General features: G+C 41.8%; 1 long non-coding RNA gene across 1 annotated transcript; it reads right to left on the minus strand.

Moving 5' to 3' along the window:
• Positions 1-3,657: 3,657 nt before the first annotated feature.
• LOC130293988 (uncharacterized) lies at positions 3,658-19,214 on the minus strand. The gene is made up of 3 exons (XR_008848348.1): positions 19,083-19,214; positions 9,628-9,737; positions 3,658-3,797 (listed from the first exon to the last, which is right to left on the minus strand). It is a non-coding gene; the product is annotated as an uncharacterized LOC130293988 (long non-coding RNA).
• Between the last annotated feature and the right edge of the window lie 1,393 nt (positions 19,215-20,607).

The raw sequence follows: 20,607 nt of genomic DNA on the forward strand, positions 1-20,607 counted from the left end.
TGGGGCCAGAAAATTAAACAGATTTGTAAATAACTTCTGTTTCAAAATATAAAGTATTCCAGTACTTATCAGCTGCTGTATACTACAGAGAAAACTGTGCAGTTTTTTCCAGCCTGATCACAGTGCTCTCTGCTGACACCTCTGTCCGTGTCAGGAACTGTCCAAATTAGAAGCAAATCCCCATAGAAAACCTCTCCTGCTCCGGACAGTTCCTGATATGGACAGAGGTGTCAGCAGAGAGCACTGTGGTCAGACTGGAAAGAACTTCAAAAATGTCACTGTAGAATATCTGTAGTATACAGCAGCTGATAAGTACTGGAAGGGATAAGATTTTTTAAACAGAAGTAATTTACAAACCTGTTTAACTTTCTAGCATAGGTTTATTTGAAAAAAAAATTATTCCACCGGAGTTCCCCTTTAAACTGTATAAGTTACTGTGCTAAACTGTTTAAATATTTTCTGATAAATCTTAGGTGTTCCATCAGGTAGTCATACTCATTAGAGCACTGTCAGTCACTATTTTATTTTTTTAAATATTTTACAGTCATGATAAACATAATGCAAAGTGCAAAACTGACAAGCCTAAAAGGCCTTCCCCAGACGCCACTAGTAAGGTAGACAAAAGATGGAGGTGTGAGGATTAACCTTTGTGGTCTATGGTGTTCGAGGTGGCACCACAGTAACCTGGTAGATGCAGTCATCAAAAGAACTCGAGCAGGCTTGACTGCACAGAACATTTTAGGCTAAGGATATACGCCAACATGTGTCTCTCAACAGCAAACCAAATAACATGACCAAAGTTCTTGTGCAATTTGATGTTGTATATGAAAAAATGGAAGGCACTCACCTATCTTCTTCTTCTTATAATATAGGGATATAGGTAGGTAGCATCTATCATAATATACCCCCGCTGCTGAAGAAAGGACCTATGGTGGTCCTGAAACGTGTCCAGCCTACCTATATCGCTATATAGTGAGGAATACTGCTGCCCAGTATACTGTCATTGCCCAAATTGGTGTCATTGTTAGACAGTGCCCTGTCAATAAAAAAAACTCCTCGCGCCAAGAAACACGAGGACGCCGCTATTATCTATACCTGCCGCAGTGCAGAGGTCCACAATCCTCAAGACGAGCGCCCAACCGTCAGCATTTGCACATACCCGCATCAGGTCAGTGCCGGATCATCGCAGCCCGCTTCATCGGCGTTGCACCGCTAGCTCCAGGAGGTGTAAAAGCAGACCGCTACAACCAGAGCTCCCATCTCCCGAAGTTCAGTCCTCGGTGGGATAGGTGAGAAGTGCATAGCACCGCCAAACTTTTCATTCATTTATCCAATCTTACTGAGGAGTGTGCAGGATATTATTATACTCTCCTACCGGAGCTAACTTTTTGAGTATTGCCTCGCTAATACAAATGTGAGAGAGACTGTATATACTAAAAGACCAGTGTATGCGCAAGAACTACAAGTGGCACAATGCCCTATTGACTTTTAATGTTTTTCGATACTTTTAGTGATTGGATGACCACCATTGATCATTTTATTCTTTAACAGCAGCACTTCCGAAAATATTGATGCATTTCCTCTAATATTAAAGGGGTATTACAGGAATTTTTTTAATTTGACTATGCTACAGGGGCTGTAAAGTTAGTGCAGTTCATAATATAGTGTCTGTACCTGTGTGTGACGGTTTTCTCACAATTCTTCTCTGATTTTCACCCCAATATTTATTTTTAACAGCATACAAAATGACTGTTGTCTCAGATTTTTCCCAGCTTGCAATGCAGCCGAGACCTGACCTCACTAGTCAGCTGATGACAGGGAGCCTGTCTGCTTCAATGGGTGGAGCAATCAATCTGCAACTAATGCAACAGCTGTAGGCACCCTGATTGAAAACCACAGGTCTGCAGCTCATTTATGTTTCAATGGTTGGGGTGGCTGATGTGTGGGAGGGAGGAAAATGGAATTGTGGGATTTGCATTCAAAAAGAGAAAAAGTCAAACAGGAAATACTAGTTCACTAAAAGCTAGCCACAGTGTTATGGTAATCTCACAACATAGCCATTTAGCCCCAAGACAAGCACAGATCCTTCCTAAGCATGTCCATTACTGTCTGCCAGGTACGTACTAAAATCAACCTATGGTGGAGAACCCCTTTAAGAGTGATATAATTGTTTAAATATTGTATAGTCAGAAGATAGCCACAAGGGCCCTGTGGCTTATCGGACAGCTATTTTATTGTGATTAATTAATAAAGATCCAAAACTTGGAGCACCGTTATTTTTATTTTTGCAATTTGATGTGGCACTACTTTATCACATTTGCTATTTGACTGTTAGCCGAACTGCAAGAAACTCACAGTTGCATACGACTTGAATTGAGGTAAATTGCGGCAAAGTGCGTACGACTTACCACCAAACATACTTCAAAGATGGATTATTGCGTCACAGTTTCTCTGTGTTACATGTCCCAATGAGACTCCATTCACTTACATTACATGAATTGTCGCAGTGCAATACTATGATCTTCGTGCCACATGACTAAAGTGGCCATGTGGCCCTATCCCGTCCGGGCATGCTGGGAATTGAAGTTTTGCAACATCCGGAGGGCCACAGTTAGAGACCACTGATTTAAATGGTACCTAGGGTAGACTATTCCATGACCACATTGCCAAACTGCACATTATCTGCAGCAACAGGATAACACATAAATGTCCCTATGCTCTGGGGGAAGACTGGATAAGGCAACAAAAAAAATAAAAAAATAAAAATAAAAAAACATTGTATATTCTTATTATTATTATATCTGGTTAATTTATCATAACGTTTTTTGTTTTACATAAGGATGTAGAGGTCATCATCCGTTCTTCATCCTCACAGAACCTATAGGAATCACACTTGAGCAGGTAGGATTTTCGAGAAAATCAAGGAACATCAGAGCCGCCAACTGTTTACAGATCTTCTTAAAGGGGTACTCCAGTGCAAAATAAAAAAAAATTCAAAACAACTGGTGCCGGAAAGTTAAACAAATTTTTCAATTCCTTCTATTTAAAAACTTTCCAGGACTTAGCTGCTGTATGCTCCACAGGAAGTTGTGTAGTTCTTTTCAGTCTGACCACAGTGTTCTCTGCTGCCACCTCTGTCCGTGTCAGGAACTGCCCACAGCAGGAGAGGTTTTTTATGGGGATTTGCTCCTACTCTGGACAGTTCCTGACATGGACAGAGGTGTCAGCAGAGAGCACTGTGGTCAGACAGAAAAGAACAAGTCAACTTCCTGTCGAGCATACAGCAGCTGATAAGTACTGGAAGGATTAATATTTTTAAATAGAAGTCATTTACAAATTTGTATAACTTTCTGACACCAGTTGATTTGAAAACATTTGTTTTCCACTGGTGTACCCCTTTAAGTTGGGTCTTCCAATGCTGATAGCTGTTGGCTTCCACCAATAGATAGACTTTCTTTCCACTATTAGCAAAATTTGCTTCTCACCAAGGCCAATTTCGCTCTCACTAGACAATCCCAATCCTGCGTCTGGATAACATAGCAAACAATACGATCTGGTTTACGCCAACATTATAATTTAATAACTACATGCTCTAATATACCTCTATTTATAAGAGACAAAGCGAAATTGCCACAAAAAACAGAAAAACAAGCTCTCCTATTGTGTATTTAATGACAGTATTTATTCATTAAGCTCTTTAATTTCTTTACAATATTTTACTGGCATATTCCTGGAATCCGCACAGTGTGTTTGACGGAACAGATGGAGACATCTATAACACCGCAAGCATGTCACACCTGTTATTAAAAAATAAAGAAAAATCAACATAAAAGACATTTGGAGAAAGGGAAGTAAAATATGTTTTAAAATAATTTCTAATAAATAATCTGTATTTTTGCACCTACACTGATACAATGAGATGAATCCATGTTTTTTCCTACAGTAGGATGCCTGATCCTTCTAGTGGGGATAGTTACCAGTCTTACACTTTGTCCATCGTAGTCAACTACATATGAATCCCAAATTGAGGAAAATGGGAAGCTCCACCTCTGTTCCACCTAAGAATAGCACCAAAAAGGCCCAAAACATGCCTTTTACTCTGGTTTTTCGGACTGTCTTGCTAGATTAGGGACTGTTGGCAAGTAAAGTTAAAGGGGTACTCCGCTGCTAGACATATTATCCCCTATCCAAATGATAGGGGATGACATGTCTGATCGCGGGGGTTCGGCCGCTGGGGACCCCCGCGCTCTCTGCCGCGGCACCCTTGTCATCCAGTGGAAAGAGCGAATTCCGTACAGTATCGGATGACTGGTGAACACATACCTGCCTAATTGGAAAACATACCTGCCTAATTGGAAAACGATCTGCTTTTTACGGGGAGGTATCTATATAATGGGGACCTTGACACCTCTTTGGGGAAACCAACCTACTGGGAAGACTTATTTTCTTTATGGGAAACTAACTAACTAAAGTGGGGACATACCTATCTAATGGGGGGGGGGGGCTATTTACCTAACCACTTTTTCTATGCAGGGCATCAAATCAGGCCTTATTACACATTTGGGCACTATAGGCTGGTAGTTTGTGTAAAGGTAGGAAAGAAGTACAGAGCCTACGATATTCTGATGTGATGGCCGGAAAAAATCACAGTGATCTGAGCCGGAGGGAAAAGAAAAGTGAACGACACCTATCAGAGAAGACATCCTCTTTGAGTCACTGGATGTAACTGTAAACATATGGTATATGGTTTTTAGAACCTGTGTAGAGTGGGTATCTACTACTATATGGCCACTATATGGAGAGGGATACTGATTTGTATATAATGTGTTTTATTTAGTTACAGTATGGTGATATTCTTTAGTCACTGTGATTTTAATGTGTACGTCTGGTGTGCCGGTATTTTCCCTTGTGTAGTGATATTATTGGTAAAGTTTGTTTTTGTATAGTGCTTTTTATTCAGTAGCAGCATGGTGGTAATATTTAATCACTATGTGGTAATTTGTGGTCATGGTCCAGTGGTAATATATGTCAATTGTATTGTGGTAATATTGGTCTCGGTGGTAATATTGGTCTATGATGGAAATATGTATGGTGATAATATTTCCTCCTTATATACTGGTATTAGTGGTAATATTACTCTCATTATACAGGATTTGGTCAGTAACAGTATTATGGTAATATGTATGGTGATAAAAGGGTGCCACTTGGGTGTCTTAATCACTGCTCATGTTACATCAAAAGTGATTTGCATACATAATCCAAAAACAGTTATGATACAAATAAGGTATGAATAATACTGGATGATAGTTAATACATATAAACATAATACTTCACCATACCAATACTGTTGATGGGCAGGATATGGTATTTATGTCCCATTGTCCAAGCATGACATTGGGGACATATATATCATATCCTGCTGGGAGGACACCAACCCTCGACAAAGGTTTGCCGAAACGCTCCCGTGTCCTCCTTGCCATCAACAGTATTGGTATGGTGAAGTATTATGTTTATATGTATGAACTATCATCCAGTGTTATTCATACCTTTTTGTATCAAAACTGTTTTTGGATTATGTATACAAGTCACTTTTTGGCAGTATTAATGTAACATGGGCAGTGATTAAGACACCCGAGTGGCACCCTTTTTGTTTTATTCCCCTCTTGGGTGGAATCCCTTCAATATTCAAGAAGAAATATTATCACCGTTCATATTACCATCATTCTGTTACTGACCAAATCCTGTATACTGAGACCAATATTACCAATAATACCAATACACAAGGAGGAATATTATCACCATTATCTTGGGTGTAATATTTATGCATTTTGTAATAATCATTATTTAAATGACTCCAGTTCCTTTCTTTTGTGAGTTTGTATGTATTTGGGAGGTCATATAGCAGTAATTATTGAGGGGGTATATATTGAGGAGTACTTACTCAGATACCCCATATCTGAAATACAAGTTTTTCTTCTTGTATATTGGTAATAGTGGTGATATTGGTATCAGTTTACCGAATTAGGTCAGTAATCGTATGTATAGTGATAATATTTCCTCGTTGTATACTGGTATTATTGGTAATATTGGTCTCATTATGCAGGATTTGGTCAGTAACCGTATGATGGTATTAGGCATGGTGATAATATTTCACTGATATATACTGCTATCATTGGTCTTAGTATACAGATCTTAGTATACAGGATTTGGTCAGTAACAGTATTGTTACGATTCGACAGGCTGGATGTGGATCCTCTGTGTCAGAGAGGGATTGGCGTGGACCGTGTCGGTGGACCGGTTCTAGGGTTGCTACTGTTATTCACCAGAGCCCGCCGCAAAGCTGGATGGTCTTGCTGCGGCGGTAGCAACCAGGTCGTATCCACCGGCAACGGCTCAACCTCGCTGACTGCTGAGAAGGCGTGGGACAGAAGGACTAGGCAGAGGCAAGGTCAGACGTAGCAGAAGGTCGGGGCAGGCGGCAAGGTTCGTAGTCAATGAGGATAGCAGGAGATCTGGAACACAGGCTTTGGACAACACTAAACGCTTTCACTGGCACAAGGAAACAAGATCCGGCAAGGATGTGCAGGGGAAGTGAGGTAATATAGACAGGGAGCAGGTGGAAGCTAATTAGGCTGATTGGGCCAGGCACCAATCATTGGTGCACTGGCCCTTTAAATCTTAGAGAGCTGGCGCGCGCGCACCCTAGAGAGCGGAGCCGCGCGCGCCAGAACATGACAGCCGGGGACCGGGACGGGTAAGTGACTTGGGATGCGATTCGCGAGCGGGCGTGTCCCGCTATGCGAATCGCATCCCCGCCGGCAATGTCAGTGCAGCGCTCCCGGTTAGCGGGTCTGACCGGGGCGCTGCAGAGAGAGAGACGCCGCGAGCGCTCCGGTGAGGAGCAGGGACCCGGAGCGCTCGGCGTAACAAGTATGATGGTATGATGTGTATGGTGATAATATTTCCTCCTTGTATACTTATATTATTGGTGTTTGCATCACTATTATTTAGATGTATAGGGTATTGTCATACATAGAAAATTGTCTTATAGCTATGTTGTCTTGGAGATATTTATGATATATATATTTTGTAATAATCATGATTTAAATGACTCTGATTCCTTTCTTTTGTGAGTTTGTATGTATTTGGGAGGTCATATAGCAGTAATTATTGAGAGGGTATATATTTTCTGCATATTATGCACTAGTAATTGAGAAGTACTTACTCAGATACCCTATATCTGAAATACAAGTTTTTCTTCTTGTATATTGGTAATAGTGGTGATATTGGTATAGGTCAGTAACCGTATGTATAGTAATAATATTTCCTCGTTGTATACTGGTATTATTGGTAATGTTGGTCTCATTATACAGGATTTAGTCAGTAACAGTATGATGGTATTAGGCATGGTGATAATATTTCCCTGATATATACTGCTATCATTGGTCTTAGTATACAGGTCTTAGTATACAGGATTTGGTCAGTAACAGTATGATGGTATGATGTGTATGGTGATAATATTTCCTCCTTGTATACTTATATTGTTGGTGTTTGTATCACTATTATTTAGATGTATAGGGTATTATCATACATAGAAAATTGTCTTATAGCTATGTTGTCTTGGAGATATTTATGATATATAAGTATGCATGCCTTTTTTTATTTATTAATTAATTTTTAAGGTTAACACAATGCTGAATTTATTGTAGCCTGAGGCTATAATAGCTATAAATGCCATAGTAGGGTTTTCTGTACAATGTATTTAACCCCAAAGCTACATAAGCGTGGTCTGTGAAACATATATTATGATGATGTAGCCAACACAAAATTTATTTGGCACATTCCAAAAAGAAATATCAATGAGTTTTATTTGAAATTCCAGTAAAATTGAGATATTTGGTACAATAAATGTCACTAATACATTACAAACAAGTAACTGCTTTTACTCATATAATGATTTAAAGACAAAACAGAATCTCAAGCGAACATCTGGTATTTTTTTAGGGGTGCTGCTGTAAGTTTTCTTCAATTCAGATACCACAGAGACTTGGACAGTTGACCCGGTTTAACAGAACAGCTCTGAGTAATTGGAACCACACGTTTTGGCACACATTTGCCTTCCTCAGGTCTTTGTAAAAACATCTGGCCTGTGTCTCTGTGTCCTTGTCCTGTGTACTCTCCAGGTCTAAACCCATGGACCTGATTCTGTCTCTCTGCATGCTGATTTGGTCCTTGATGTGATCACCTAGATTGGATCCTTGGATCAAATTTTGACTATTCCACTTGGTGCTGATTTGGACCTTGACAAGACATCCTGGTACTGACCCTGCTTCGCTTACCTTAAGCCTACTGTCATCCTTATCCCTTTTCCTTTGCATTAGTCAGGAAAGGGGCTGTCATCCAGTTAGAGGCCTTTATCTAGTACAAGTCATCCAAGTAGTCAGGGACAGTGGTGCAGCTGAAGATAAGGGCTGCACATCCTTACCCCTGTCCTGACAGGTATATTCTGCAGAGGGATCAAGTTAAGGTCATCTGCTTTATTTCTTCAATTAATGAGCACAATCTAAGTATTGCTACAATTTGAAAGTACAGAAATTACTGCCGTACAATATACTCAGGGGTAGACACTACAGATGAGCGAACTTCCAGTAATTCGATTTGTCAGGAACTTCTCGGCTCGGCAGTTGCTGACTTTAGCCTGCATAAATTAGTTCAGCTTTCAGGTGCTCTAGTGGGCTGGAAAAGGTGGATACAGTCCTAGGAGAGATTCTCCAGCCCACTGGAGCACCTGAAAGCTGAACTATTTTATGCAGGATAAAGTCAGCAAACGCCGAGCCAAGAAGTTCGTGACAAATCAAATTAATGTAAGTTCGCTGTGCAAGAACAGTATGTGGCCCCTTATTCTCCAAGAACAAAGCACAACGCACCCCCTATGTCTCTAATAATCCACCAATAATTATGAGCCACGGGTAATAGTTTAGTCGCGAGGTCCTTAGACTCCTTTACAGCTTAAGGCTGGTAGATTTACGAACTCTGACAAAACTGTATTTCGTAACCTGTGCCACATTTATTATGAGCTTAGACTATTTAAACACTTTTCCACCAGATTTAACTGAGGGGACGCAGCCTTGGTAAAGGGGCGGGGCTTCAATTAAAAAGAGATGTGACCTCAAGAAAAAAGTGCACAAAAAGTTCAATAAAAAAAGTTCACATAATTCTAGTTTAAAGTAAGCCAATGAGTGGTTGGTCTAAACATAGTATAGACAGTCATCGGGTAGGCCAGATTTATCAATCAGCCTTCAGTTGTAGTATTGACCAAAAACTGACCAAAATATTGTGTATATGTCAGCTTTAGGGTAACACCAGCACAGTGGCCCCAATATCACATATGGTACGTCAGTCCCTTAGAATCTTCTATATTGAGATCCCTCCTAGTCAGATAACAGGACACATGATAGGGTTTTTTTTACTAAACATTTTACAGTAGCGCCAGGTATATTAAAATAGCTCTAACAACTTTGGAGTTTTACATTAATAAATAGAGCATAAAATATCTCTATGGGATATATAATGTATGCATTTCTGCTGAGCCCGCACTTAGGTAGCATTTGTGGTTGTTTCACTCACATTCCAGCTAGGTCCTGCTATGGAGCTGCTCCAAATGTTTCTTCCCTTGAGGCCTATTCACACTGCTGTGTTTGCTGTATGTTAGTTCAGTTGCACCACTGGAACATGACCTGACATAGAACAGGAAATGGGGATCATTAATCATTGATCCCTATGAAAGCATTCAAATTGACATTTGCAGAAAAAAAAAATTCAAAAAAGACGAAGGGCCAAAATGTGACATGCAACATTCTTGATCTGCACAGTGTCTTGCGAATGATTGTAGGAATGATCCCGCAGGAATGAGTGATTAATGGTCCCTGCGCTCTTTTCCGCATGAGATCTATGAAATGCTTCTATAGGGATCAATGATTCCTGCTTTAGTTTTCATAATAATCTCAGCCCCGCAAAACTAACATAGGCTGTAAATTCCATCAATGGTGTGGCTGCCAATATGTTTCTAGTTACACGAGTCCACGTGTCCGTGAGAACAAGTATTATGTGTTCAGCTTAACATGACCCCTGTGTAAATCATTGTACTCTATAAGTGACTATGTTCCCTCCTGCATTATGCATAGATATCTGTGTTATATTATTGCTTATAATTTCACTAGTTTACTTTTGTTTAGCCCAATTAGATGTGTGAACTCTGCTGTCATCATTGTACAAAGAGAACATATCATCAGTGAGGTCTAATGGTTTATTTGTTACCTACATACAGAATAGATCCTAGAGACAAGTTATTGACTCCAAATCGGCTCCAAATGGGCTTGTATTCTGTTGAATCTTTTCTGGCCCATTATTGTATAAGAGCCTTGGCCCACCATAGGACCTTCATGCACTGCAGACTCACATTGTAATGGTTGGGTGTTTACATTTGTCACAATCATTAGGGTGGACTATGGGAAAGATACAACCTTAAAGGGGTACTCCGCCCCTAGACATCTTATCCCCTATCCCAAGGATAAGGATAAGATGTCTAGGTGCTGAGTACCCCTTTAACTTTTACACCAGCCGGGTATCGAGTGTCCTTTGAATACTCATTCTCAATGATTGGCCAATGTAAAGGGGCCACCGATCAGCCGATGAACAAGCAAATGCTTGTTTGTCAGCTAATGACAACTTTTGTGCAGCCAATAAAATCATTATATTTGGACACACATTGCCCTGTGTTAACAGGGGATGTGTGTCCAATAATCATCAATTAAAAGGATTGTACGATTTATGAAGCGTCGTAAAGGCTAAGCAAATGAATGCAGATCATTAAAATTGGCCCTTGGTATCTTTAGCCCCTCGGCCTGTCTGAAAGGACCCTTGGTTTTCTTATCCGTGCCTCTGATAAAAGAGTCACCAATGGACAATGACATTGAAAAAAATCTATTCCCCTGCCCACAGCTGCTCTCGCTAGTCACTGTTTAGTGACAGGCCAATCTGAATTTGAGTCACATGTGATATTGAAATTATTAAAGGGTAAGGGGTGTAGTGGCCTCTCCTGTTTCTGGAAGCATATTTGTAGAGAAGGGGTTAAGATATTAATTAAATAGAAAAGTAAAATGGGAACAAGATGGGATGTACACTGGTTAATGGACCTCCATTGTGAAAAGTTAATTTTAAGAATGTTCATCAGCAGTATTATGCCCCTAGTAGCCTGTTCAAAATGGGCCGGTGACACACATCTGCTTGTCCCCAGTGTGGTTAGTTAGAAGCAGACTTTATAGATATGATATGGTCATGCACTGATGTCTGAACCTACAGGGAAGATGTTAGTAGGACAATTTTAACTGGCTACAGTATAAATTGCCATTTATCTTAACCCTTTAACGACGCAGGATGTAAATGTACGTCCTGGTGCGGTGGTACTTAAAGCACCAGCACATACATTTATGTCCTGTACATGACGGCAAGCAGTGTGTGTGGGGGGGGGGGGCTGCGTCATGCACGGGACGTCAATGTACGTCCTTGTGCGTTAAGTACCACCGCACCAGGACGCACATTTACGCCCTGCGTCATTAAGGGGTTAAGATAAATGGTAATTTATACTGTAGCCAGTTAAAATTGTCCTACTAACATCTACCCTGTAGGTTCAGACATCAGTGCATGACCATATCATATGTATAAAGTCTGCTTTTAGCTAACCACAATGGGGACAAGCAGATGTGTGTCACTGGTCTACTGCCAGGGACCCACCGGTAATGGCGGACATGAGCGATCGCGCTTATTTCCCCCATTAACCCCTCAGATGTAATTAATGTGAAAAATCCCCTCCCCCAATAAAAATGTAAAATGTCCTATTTTCCCATTTTACCCCCAAAAAGTGTAAAAAAAAATAAATAAAAATAAATTATTTATAACCATATTTGGTATCACCGTAAATGTCAGAACTATCAAAATATAATGTTAATGATCCCGTACGGTGAATGGCGTTAATGTAAAAAATTTAAAAAAAAGTCAAAAATTTATGCTTTTTTGTCACATCATGTTCCAAAAAAAAAAAAAATGTATTAAAAGTTTTATATACGCTAAATGTGATATCAATAAAAAGTACAGATCGCGGCGCAAAGAATGAGCCCTCATACCGCCGCTTTTACGGAAAAATTAGAAAGTTATATGTAGTCAAAATAGAGAGCTTTTAAACCTACAAATTTGGTTAAAATGTTTGAGGATTTTTTAAAGCGGTACACTAATAGAAAAGTATGCAATCATGGGTATCATTTTAATCATATTGACCCACAGAATAAAGAAAACATGTCATTTTTACCATAAATTGTACAGTGTGAAAACAAAACCTTCCAAAATTAGCAAATTTGCTGTTTTCTTTTCAATTTCCCCACACAAATAGTATTCTTTTGGTTGCACCATACATTTTATGGTAAAATGAGCAATGTCATTACAAAGGACAACTGGTCACACAAAAAACAAGCCCTCATACTTGTCTTTGGATAAAAATATAAAAGAGTTGCTAAAATAAAATGGGCTGAGTCCTTAAAGTCCAAATGGGCGGAGTCCTTAAAGGGGTACTCCGGCGCTAAGACATCTTATCCCCTATCCAAAGGATAGGGGATAAGATGCCTGATCACGGGGGTTCCGCCACTTGGGACCCCCATGATCTTGCACGCCGCACCCCGTTACAATCAGTCCCCGGAGCATGTTCGCTTCGGGTCTGATGACTGGCAATCATGGGGCCGGAGCATTGTGACATCACGGCCCCGCCCCGTGTGACATCACGCTCCTCCCCCTCAATGCAAGCCTATGGGTGGGGGCATGACAGCTGCCCCGCCCCCTCCCATAGACTTGCATTGAGGGGGCAGAGTGTGATGTCACACGGGGGCGGGGCCGTGATGTCACAATGCTCTGGCCCCATAATCGCCAGTCATCAGACCCGGAGCAAACATGCTCCGGGGACTGATTGTAACGGGGTGCGGCGTGCAAGATCAAGGGGGTCCCCAGCGGCAGGACCCCTGCGATCAGGCATCTTATGCCCAATCCTTTGGATAGGGGATAAGATGTCTTAGCGTTGGAGTACCCCTTTAAGGGGTTAAACATAGTCATTCTAGAGGACATGTCGGGTGTCCCCCACAATAACAAACTAATGATTTCCAAGCTTCTTTTTGTGGCAGATTAATTATTTAAAGATCACGGTTTGCCACTGTTGGCCTGGGTGAATATTGTAGAAAAGATTAGAAGGTATAAATTACTTTTTTCTAAAGATAACATGGAGTTTGCAAGGAGACTTTGAGACTGTTAGAAAAAGCCAGGATAGTTAAATATCCTTCTTTTTTATGGTCGTATTGATTATTGTCAGTGTTTTTATTGCACAATAGAAAAAAATAAAGAAATCCAAGAAACAAAAGTTCATCTACATCATAAAATCACTTCTTAAACAGGTCTCCACTTAACAAAGTTCATAACAATTTAGGTTCATCGGAAGTTGACCATATGGAAAAATATATCATTTTTAAGTGAACAATAAGCCCGGAGCATGTTTGGCGCTATGCTTCCATTTAAATGACTCCAATGAATGCATCGTATTATAGTAACTGTAATAAATTTAAGGCCAGAAGTGTGGATTCATGTCATCACATGACTATACCCTTCCTTTGGCTGTATCCAGAGGTCACCATTTACTTCCCACACATAAGTCACTTCTCAGCCATTTCCATAAGAATGCACAAAAGCGTTTCAGAAGTCACAGTTGAGAAAAAAAAATGAAACTATTGATTTAATTGTGACGGCAAACGAGAGAAGAAGAAAAAAAAAAACTAAAAATCAAAGCATTTGTTGGTCATTTTTTTGAGATAGTGATGTGCAGTGAATAACTTATTTACATGCAAATGGGGCAGCCTGAAATTGTATCGGATGGGAAAAGGCAGCCCCTGTTTGGGTAACAATGATGAGCAAAACTCTGCGGAGCCACCCCACTAAGTAATGGTTAACAAGGCGATGATTGAATTAGTGAATGGCAATGAAGTTTTAATTGGTGACACATTATATTTATCAATCTGACAGCGGAGGAGCATAGAGCCACCTCCCTTGTTGTGTGTTTTTCTTTGCTTTGCCTCTCATTCAGGCCTCTTCATCCAAGATCCTTCATCAATGGGACGACCTGGAACCTTGTGAAAGGCTCGGAAAAAAAAAACATCACAAAACCTGCAATCCTGTCTAAATGATAACTGTGAATTATTCATTAGGGCATTTAAAGCAGTGTATAAATCAGGCCAGTGAAACAATCCCCATCCCTATTGTGCCACTTCATTTGTTTAAAGCCGGGTCTAAAGAGAGAGAGAGAGAGATTCCCCCTTCCTGCAGGCTCCAGTGATCTGTGACTCCACTTGGAGGAGATATTAAGAAGTGTTTAATATTTTTAACAAGGTCTCTTTGTCACACGGGATCATCGTAATGGGCGCCGCCGATAGAAGTAGGTCACGTCTCAGGGAGATTATATATTTAAAGGGGGGAAAAAGTGCTTAGCGGCATAGAATATAAACAGGGTTTCTTAAGGAGGTTAAGGCAGATATTGATATAGAAGAAGAACTACCGTGTTTTTCGCCGTATAAGACGCACTTTTTCTTCCCAAAAACTGGGGGGGAAAAGTCGGTGCGTCTTATACGGCGAATACACCCTTATCGCGGCGGTCCCTGCGGCCTTCAAAAGCCGGGACCCGCGGCTAATACAGGACATCACCGATCGCGGTGATGCCCTGTATTAACCCTTCAGACGCGGCGATCAAAGCTGACCGCTGCGTCTGAAGGGAAAGTGACACTAACCCGGCTGTTTGGGACCGCCGCGATCTCACCGCGGCGGTCCCGAACAGCCCGACTGAATAGCCGGGTTAGTGCTTACAGGACACCGGGGGGGACCTTACCTGCCTCCTCGGTGTCTTCTCCATTCAGGGATCCCCTGTATGTCCGGCGCTCTCCTTCCTCGTCATCACGTCGTCGCGTACGTGCGTTGGCGTGCGTAACGACGTGATGGCGGCGACGGAGAGCGAGGATACCCGGCCGGCAGCAGAGACGTTCCGGAGCGACGGGGACACGGTGACAGTGATGGAGCGACATCCAGGGCAGCGGTGACGGGTCCGGAGCGGCGGGGACACGTGAGTATTACCTCCTATGCAGTGGTCTTCAATCTGCGGACCTCCAGATGTTGCAAAACTACAACTCCCAGCATGCCCGGACAGCCAACGGCTGTCCGGGCATGCTGGGAGTTGTAGTTTTGCAACATCTGGAGGTCCGCAGGTTGAAGACCACTATTGGGTTCAAAATCTTTTTTTTTTTTTAGATTTTGCCCCTAAAAATTGGGTGCGTCTTATACGCCGGTGCGTCCTATAGGACGAAAAATACGGTATTTACAGCTACATTTTCTCACTACACTGGGGGAGATGTATAAAATTTAGTGCAAATAAAAACTAAAGGAAGTTTTTCGAGGCAACCAATTGCATAGATGCTTCGTTTTCTCAACAGAATTAGAAAACTGGAAGATGAAATCTGACCGGATGTTGTGTGTAACTAGTTTCCTTTGCATTAGTTTGTATACATGAATATACAGGCTTAGTGTAAGTGTCGCTGATCTCTAGACAACGGGTCTTAGAATCACATGTCACGTGAGCAGAACAGATAGGGCCCCGTTAGATAGCTGAAATCTCACCGTAAATTAGTGCCAATTTTGTAGATCGGTGATTGTTTTTGGCACTTAGTTCAAGGCTTATGTGGGGAGGGCAACATAAATGATCATTGTATTATTTATGTGGCCCTTTGCTGTCATCACTTGTGGGACCCACATCTTCTATTTCATGGGGATAGCCGATGATGCTGGTTCATTGGCTGATCACTGGCCATATTACTCAGGGTGATGTTTGCCTGTTCAGCCCATAATTGCCCCATGTACTAGGAGTCAGATTTGACCTTTACTTACCCCCTATTTTGATTCACTTGCACGCTCATGCCTTCATCTTAATTTTCACCTTAAAAAAAAATCTGCAGAATCTGTTTTTTTCTTACTTACTGTTTAATTCCCTAATTATTGTAACTCTTGAAGTATTGATATTATTTGCATCTCCACATTTGTACTTTATTAGAAATAATTTAAAGGGGTATTCCAGGCCAAAACTTTTTTTTTTTTATATATCAACTGGCTCTGGAAAGTTAAACAGATTTGTAAATTACTTTGATTAAAAAATCTTAATCCTTCCAATAGTTATTAGCTTCTGAAGTTGAGTTGCTGTTTTCTGTCTAACTGCTCTCTGATGACTCACGTCCCGGGAGCTGTGCAGTTCCTATGGGGATACTTTCCCATCATGCACAGCTCCCGGGATGTGACATCATCAATGAGTAATTAGACAGAAAACTTCAGAAGCTAATAACTATTGGAAGGATTAAGATTTTTTAATAGAAGTAAGTTACAAATCTGTTTAACTTTCCGGAGCCAGTTGATATATAAAAAAAAGTTTTTGCCTGGAATACCCCTTTAAGCTTCTTTTGCGTGCAGCTCGTGAATAAGCAGTGATGTAATGATACTGTAAAAAGCCACTGTGTTCCTGGTAATCTTCGAGTAAAATGCTTTTTAATTGTTATGTGTGGTGTTAACTATGAAATGTACTAAAGGTACATGACTTAGAGGTATGTTAAAACTTTTGTCCAGTTGCAGATTTGGTGTTCAGACTCCCATAATTACTGAAATTAACCAGGAGAAGCACTCGGCTAAGCGGTTCTCTCCTTGCACCCTTGCTCTCCCTGCCTCCCTGACCAATTCTAAAATAAGTCTCTGGCACCTTTCTGCTGCAGCGACACAGGGAGAGCAATGAGCTGGGGAGGGAAGAGCTCAGCTGCGTGCTTCTCTGGGCTCATACTAGCGATTGTTCTGGTGTAAGCACCCAGACCCCAACTGATCAACACTTTTGACATGTCAAATGTTTTCTTATGTGACAGTCATGATTAAACGCGACACTCCTGATCTTATCAATATTTATTGCCTTTCAGTGTTTTATTGGGTAGTATGGTGAAATGTGTAATACACATAATATCTGCCAGATGGAAGATGAAAGTTACTTGGGAACTGACAGCTGGTTTACACAGGGTTATCGTTCATGTGCACCGGATTAAAATGATGTTCACTTACTTGGATCAGTGCCGTTTTTCCGAATATCCAGGGTGTATTAGCCTCCATTGCTTATATGTAAATAGCCAACCCGGCATACCCTGCATCCCATTTGTGTAAGAGTATAGGTTCACCAGAAGTAAAGCCAGAGCTTTCCGTATATAACGTTACATGTTTGTTCGAAAACAGAAAGATCTTTGTGGGTTTAAGGATTAAAGACCTTGTTGAGACGGAAGAATCAGTTATTGGTTATGACTGAGTTACTCATAAATTTACCTGTTTACCTGTTATATTATAGCAAAAGAAAAAGAGAATCGAGTGTTTTATACTATTTTATTGTTTCATGTTACCTCATCTCATGTTATGTGCTAGAAGTCAGTGTAATACATTTGTATACCTCCACAGTGCTAACCTTCTACCCTAATAAAGACCTTGGAATAGTGTGTAAGATGCACCATCTTAAAGGGGTACTCCACGGTTAGACATCTTATTCCCTATCCAAAGGATAGGGGATAAGATGTCTGATTGTGGGGGGCCCACCGCTGCAGCAGTCCAGTACCTCAGCAGCCCGGAGCTAAGTTTTCTCATAGGCTGATGATGGGCGGTGCAGGGGAAGATGCATCGTGATGTCACAGCCCCGCCCCCTCGTGACATCATGGCCGCCCCCTCAATGCAAGTCTATGGAAGACGTCACGAGGGGGCAGGCATAGCCTGCCCCCTCGTGACGTCTTCCATAGACTTGCATTGAGGGGGGCGGCCGTGATGTCATGAGGGGGGGCAGGCAATCTTCTCCGAGGCTGATGACGGGCGGTGCAGTGGACGATGCATCGTGATGTCACAGCCCCGCCCCCTCGTGACATCATGGCCGCCCCCTCAATGCAAGTCTATGGAAGACGTCACGAGGGGGCAGGCATAGCCTGCCCCCTCGTGACGTCTTCCATAGACTTGCATTGAGGGGGGCGGCCGTGATGTCATGAGGGGACGGGGCCGTGACATCACAATGCCTCGTCCACTGCACCGCCCGTCATCAGCCTCGGAGAAGACTTAGCTCCGGGCTGCTGCAGGGGGGATCGCGGGGGTCCCCACGGTGGGCCCCCCCGCGATCAGACATCTCTTCCCCTATCCTTTGGATAGGGGATAAGATGTCTAAGAGCAGAGTTCCCCTTTAGGACAAACTGTTTAATAGTCTTGGTTATTGAGGATCACAGGCATCCATGGACATCAGTTGATTTTTTAAAACTAATAATGTGACTACCACAGTTCCAGCTGTCCATTGCCTACATGGCCTCTTCTACTACAGACGTAATGATAGGAATGACAGCAAAATATTATTTAATAGAAGTTTTGAAGTCTTTATTGTAAGGTCTTACTTAATATCCAAGTTATCTTGTCTTATGTGCTGTTTGTATTTACTTGTTATCTCCTTGTCAAATCATGTGTAATATCATGTTTTACTTGTTTGACATCTTCAAATGTGATATCTCATGTGTTATATCATGTGTTTTATCACAAGTGTTTTATCACATGTTGTATCATGCTATATCAAGTGTTTTATTATGTTTTTATTTACATGATATCTTCATGCGATATCTCATGTTAAATCTTGTTTTATTTGCTTGCCGTATGTACTCGAGTATAAGCCGAGTTTTTCAGCACGATTTTTCGTGTTGAAAACGCCCCCCTCGGCTCATACTCGAGTGAACTCTCCGCCTGTCAATCCCTTCTCAGTGGTCTTCAACCTGCGGACCTCCAGATGTTGCAAAACTACAACTCCCAGAATGCCCAGACAGCCATCGGCAACACCTGGAGATCCGCATGTTGAAGACCACTGCGGCCTTCGTCATCATCCAGACCCCTCCCCCCCCCTTTAGTTTTCTACTCACCTCCCCTCGGTGGGAAGGAAGGGTGAGCTGTTCCAGGCCATCTATGCTGCAGGGACCGTCCGGTGGGGAGGGTTAGTCGTTACGGGCTGTCCATCTTCACCGGGAGGCCCTCTTCTCTGCTCCGGGCCCGGCCACGGACTAGTGACGTTGCCTTGACGATGACGCACAGGGATGTCCGTCCCTGCGCATGAACGTCCCTGTGCGTCGTCGTTAAGGCAACGTCACTAGTCCGGGGCCCGGAGCGGAGAAAAGGGCCTCCCGGTGAAGGGGAGGTGAGTAGAAAACTAAAGGGGGGAGGTCTGGATGATGAGGAAGGCCGCAGTGGTCTTCAACCTGCAGACCTCCAGGTGTTTCAAAACTACAACTTCCAGCATGCCCGGACAGCCTGTGGCTGTCCTGGCATGCTTGGAGTTGTAGTTTTGCAACATCTGGAGGTCCGCAGGTTGAAGACAACTGATGAAGGGGTTGACAGGTGGTGATGATATAGGGGGGTGAATGATGACAGTGGTCTGGATGATGACAGGGGGGGATGATGACAGGCGGTGATGATGAAGGGGGGGGAAGATGACAGGGTGATGATGAAGGGGGGGATGATGACAGGGTGATGATGATGACAGGTGGTGATGATGAAGGGGGGGAAGATGACAGGGTGATGATGATGAGGGTGTTAATGACGGGGGACTGGATGATGACAGGGGGATGATGACGAGGGGGATGATGACAGAGGGGGATGATGACGGGGGTCTGGATGATGACAGGCGGTGATGATGATGAGGGTGTTAATGACGGGGGACTGGATGATGACAGGGAGATGATGTATTTCCCACCCTAGGCTTATAGTCGAGTCAATAACTTTTCCTGGGTTTTTGGGGTGAAATTAGGGGCCTCGGCTTATATTCGGATCGGCTTATACTCGAGTATATACGGTAATACCTTCACCTGAAATATTGTGTGATGTAATGTATTATTTCCGTGATATCTTCAAATGATCTATTCATTTGCATATAAATATATATATATGTATGTGTGTGTGTGTGTGTGTGTGTGTGTGTGTATATATATATATATATATATATATATATATATATGTCATGTTTTTTCTTGTCTTATATCATTTTATATCATATATTATCTATTTATTTAGTTGATATCTTCATGTGCTTAATCATGTACAGTGGCAAAAAATATTTAGTCAGCCACCAAGTGTGCAAGTTCTCCCACTTATCCCAGAAATTTTCATCATAGGTATACCTCAACTATGAGAGACATAATGAGAAAAAAAATCCATAAATCACATTGTCTGATTTTTAAAGAATTTATTTGCAAATTATGATGGAACATAAGTATTTGGTCAATAACAAAAGTTCATCTCAATACTTTGTTATATCCCCTTTGTTGGCAATGACAGAGGTCAAACGTTCTCTGTAAGTCTTCACAAGGTTTTCACACCCTGTTGCTGGTATTTTGGCCCATTCCTCCATGCAGATCTCCTCTACTGGAAATCTTCATGTGCTTTATTTATATA

This window comes from Hyla sarda, chromosome 10 (genome assembly GCF_029499605.1).
Source record: "Hyla sarda isolate aHylSar1 chromosome 10, aHylSar1.hap1, whole genome shotgun sequence".
In the NCBI taxonomy this organism is placed as follows: Eukaryota; Metazoa; Chordata; class Amphibia; order Anura; family Hylidae; genus Hyla; species Hyla sarda.